General features: G+C 42.8%; 1 long non-coding RNA gene across 1 annotated transcript; it reads right to left on the reverse strand.

The window, feature by feature from the left end:
• Positions 1-504: 504 nt before the first annotated feature.
• LOC120530601 lies at positions 505-3,348 on the reverse strand. The gene is made up of 3 exons (XR_005634004.1): positions 3,242-3,348; positions 1,816-1,941; positions 505-577 (listed from the first exon to the last, which is right to left on the reverse strand). It is a non-coding gene; the product is annotated as an uncharacterized LOC120530601 (long non-coding RNA).
• Positions 3,349-4,537: the final 1,189 nt, after the last annotated feature.

Below are 4,537 nucleotides of genomic sequence, written 5' to 3' on the forward strand. Positions count from 1 at the left end.
CAAACCTCTAATGAAGAGCAGACAACTGTGCAGATGATGAGGAAAGAAGAAGAAAGAAGATGAAGATGATCAGGAAGTACTGAATGCAGTGTAACCACAAGTTAGACCACCTCTCTTTCTTGCAACTTTATCATGAAGAGAAGGTCGCCTCTCTCTCTTACCATTCCTCCAGGAGAAGAAGAAAACCAATCTTTCTTGCCATCTTGCCATGAATAGAAGACCACCTCTCTCTCTTGCCTTCATCCATGAAGAGAAGACAACTTTGCAGATGATGAGGAAGGAAGAAAACAGAAGAAGGAAGTGGATGATGACCACAAAGTATCGAACGTACTGAAACTGAATGTTAACCCACCTCTCTCTCTTGCCATCCTATCATGATGAGAAGACCATCTCTCTCTCTTGCAAATGATGAGGAAGGAAGAAGAAGGGGACCATGAAGTATTGAATGTACTGTAAGTACAAGTTAGAACACCCCTCTCTCTTGCCAGTTTACCATGAAGAGAAGACTGCTCCTCTGTCTTGCTATCCCTCCATGAAGAGAAGGCCACCTCTCTCTCTTACCATGAAGAAAAGACAACTGTGCAGATGGAAAAAGGAAGAAGAAAAATGATGAAGGTGACCAGGAAGTATGGAATGTACTGTAACAACAAGTTACACCATCTCTCTCTTGCCAATTTATCATGAAGAGAAGACCACCTATCTGTCTTGCCATCCCTCTATGAAGAGAAGACATCCATGCAGATGGAAGAAGAAAGAAGGCGGAAGATGAGGATGACCAGGAAGTCCTGAATGTACTGTAACTACAAGTTATTTTGCTCCCTGAAGCTACACATCTGGCATTACCAGGATGTTTTTTAACCAACACTCACATTGTATTCTGTTTGTTTATTATTTGAAAGTATTATCTATTAAACACAATTTATTTAAAATGCATCTCTCTCTCTCTCCTGGTTATTCTATTCATTCCATTTAAGTGTGAATCAGGTAATCGAGGATGTCAGTGGAAATTAAGAGGAAGTGCATTTAGAACTGATGCCAGGGGGCACTTCTTTATGCAAAGAATAGTGGGAACAAACTACAAAGAAGTGGAGTTGAGGCAGAAGACAACCTTTAAGAAGAATCTGGAGGAGATGTTGGGACAGCATAGCTAGGAGCTAAACAAACGGGCTTGATGGACTGAATGGTCTCCTCTCGTTTATCAAATATCTTATGCTTTTTGTTAAGATCCACACAATAAAAAGAACTCTATGTGACAAAATGGCACCTGTGCAATATCCCATTCAGGGCCATGGTGGGCACTCCTGCTTTTTAAGAAAAACTAAAGTGCAGTATGAAAAGAAGCTGTAAATAAACTTGAAACTCAATTCATGTCCTAAGGCTTAATTCACAGAGAAATCGCAAACACCACAACGCAGTATGAAGCACTAAATTAACTAAAAGCTGGTATAATGGCACAGTGCTCGGTGCAGCCACCTCATGGTGTCTTGGGTTCAGATTCCATGCCCGGTTGCTGTCCAGGTGGAGTCTGTGCGTTATCACTGACCTGTCCTACCGCCACCCTACCCAATCTGAGAACCTCAGCTGTCCTTCCAGACACTTGTGGCCGTGTGTGACTGTAGGTGTGTGTGTGTGAGCTGGCCCTGCGACTAACTAGCACCCTTGTCATGTCTGTTCCTGCCATGCACCCACTGCTGCTGGCACAAGCTCCTGCCCCCGAAACCCTAAATTGGATTAGATCGGTTTGAGAATGTAATGTTGTGTGTGTTTTAAATGAACTAATCTCTCTATTATTTTAAAAAAAGTTTTCCGTCATACCTGTGTTATTCACCCTTGACCACGCCCCTCCACACCGCTCGTCCAATCATCACTCCTGCTGCGCACATCCTCTGTCCGTCCCACTATGTGACAGTCTCGGTGCTAATTCGCCCTTCAACGCTGTCGCTTATAATGGCAAAGCAGAAAAGCAAATTAACTACTCAGTAACGTCGAATTTTAGATCGTGATAGAAAAAGGACAGCAAGAGCTGATAATAACCGTCGAAAAAAAAGAAAACGAACAAAAAAGAGCTGCATATGATAAAAATCAAGAACATAAAGAATCGTCCACTAAACAAAAAAGAGAGAATATCCTGAACAATATGTGAACAGACATGCAAAAAAAGCAATGTTTATGGAATGTAAATTTGAGGATAAAGTATTTCATAATATTGTTTTTGACGAGGCGTTAATGTGATTTCACTTTTATTCACATTTTATTACGTTTTACTTTTTAACTTTTACAGTTTACTGCGTTTTATTATTCGTTGGTATTTAAAATAGAGAGTTGTAGTGTAATACTCAAGTAACCCACTTGCTGTCTATAATAACTAAGGACCAAACCGTCTTCCTCTCGCGCCCCGCATGCTCTTCTATAAGCTAACTCTTTAAATACGTTCACTTTTTCTAGCTGAGGTGCGACCCGACACCCTTCGAGCGCCCAACCGTGGGTCTATGAGCGAAGCAAGCAGGGGCAAAGCCACCTAGTAAAGACAACGAATAAAAGAAACACTGGAAGGTCTACAAAACACTCATGGGCACCTAAAGACTGAAGCTTCAACTTGGAAAATAAGCAAGAAAGCAGAACAGAAAATTAAGGACATAAAATGTAAATTCTAAAAAGCACACTTTAACTTTGAGTAAAAGCAGAAGAATCAGAAGTGGAAGAAGTTGACTCAAAACAGTGGAATGTCCTGAGAGCGCAGTTTGAAAGTTGTCCTGATTTCTGTGTTTTCTTTCCGTATTCCAAAGACAATTATGGGACTTGTAAACTGTACGACTTAGTGCGAGAGTCTGTGCGAGCCACTGTGTTGAAACACATTGTGCCCATGGTGGACTGTGACAGAATCCATCGATTTGGGGTTTTTGGGGGTAATCGTGGCATTTGTAACCTGACACATCTTAAGGCACTCGCTGCTGAGGATTATCGTGACACGTTACCAACTGAATCTGCTTTACTAACCTGCTTTGCTTTTTTACAATATGAAAATAAGGTCATAAAGAAGGCGATGAAAGAAGGGATTAATCAAAACACAGCTAATGGTCCCCAAGATCCTGTCTCAGGACGCTATAAATGAAGTGACGCAGCAAGACAAGTTAGGTTTTGGTACAAATGCACTGCTCCCAAAAGCGAAGCGGATAAAGACGTACCATGCAGATCGATCGATATTCTCGTTTTCCCGACTAGCTTTAAAAAAAAATTACACCTTTCAATCTTGTTCAAATATTCAAGAAGCGGCTAATCCTTCATTCCCAGCCCAGTGGCACGTTTGCACACATCCATCAATTGATTTGTTCCTTCATTATGCCTCGGATTTCGCCGGCAGTTTAATGGACGCCTAATCGATGAAGCCTTAATGAGCCGCGCTGATGCAGACGAGGGCCTCGTTAACGACCGTTAAGTCCTGCCGTGATTGGTCGGCGGCTTGACCTGATTTGCGTGAGTGCGGTGCACAGGGCTGGGAAAGGGTGAATGCATTCACATCCGCCAGTCAGCCGTCCTCTGCACATCACTGATTAATCCGGTTCATGATTACGGAGAGATGGGCATAATGCAAGCCTTTTTTTTACTGATTACGGTCGATTGCTCCATCAGTTTCTTTATTGAGTTAGCGTAATTCTACTTGAATACTGCTCTCTGCGTGGAAGTTCCAAGGTCTCCCGGTATCTGTGTATTTTTTTTTACTTCAGTTTGCCTCCCTTACTTAAATTACTTAAAAAGGGGTAAAATTACCCCTTTTATTGGCTAACTAAAGTGATTACAATATGCAAGCTTTCGAGGCAACTCAAGCCCCTTCTTCAGGCAAGATGTAATGCAGAAACTGGAGTTCCCTGTCTTTAGGACAAGTAACAACATTGGTAAATTTCTTAGTGAGAAATCTTAAATGTAAAAAATTAATAGACCCCTTCAGGCTAAGGTTCATTTAACAAGAGAGAAGAACATTGTATGGTCATGATCTTTGGATAAGATGATTTGCCAACAAAGTGTTTTGAAGTTTCTGATGAGTTTTTCAATACAATGTGGGTCTTCACTCAGCAGACCTGGACCCAGTTCAATTTGCTTACAAAGCAAAGAGATCTATGGAGGACGCTGTGGCTACAGCCTTTCATGCTGCCTTGACCCAATTGGAGCAGCAGGGGAGTTATGCCAGACTGCTCTTTGTGGACTTCAGCTCGGCGTTTAACACCATCCTCCCACAAAGACTGGTGTCCAAACTGGCAGATCTGGGACTTCCATAACTCACCTGCAGTTGGATACTGAACTTCCGGTCTGGTCGCTGGGTCCCCACACCTCCACTACTGTCAGCCTCAACACCAGGATGCAGCAGGGTTGTGTGCTCAGCCCGCTCCTCTACACCCTCTACACATATGACTGTGTCCCCACTCACCATCGCAACAAGATCATAAAGTTCACGGATGACACGAAGGTGGTCTGACTCATTTTGGGCAAGGAGGGTGAGCTGGCAAACAAGGACGAGGTGGAGCGGCTGTCAGAGTGGTGC

This window comes from Polypterus senegalus, chromosome 6, assembly GCF_016835505.1.
Source record: "Polypterus senegalus isolate Bchr_013 chromosome 6, ASM1683550v1, whole genome shotgun sequence".
Lineage (NCBI taxonomy): Eukaryota > Metazoa > Chordata > Cladistia > Polypteriformes > Polypteridae > Polypterus > Polypterus senegalus.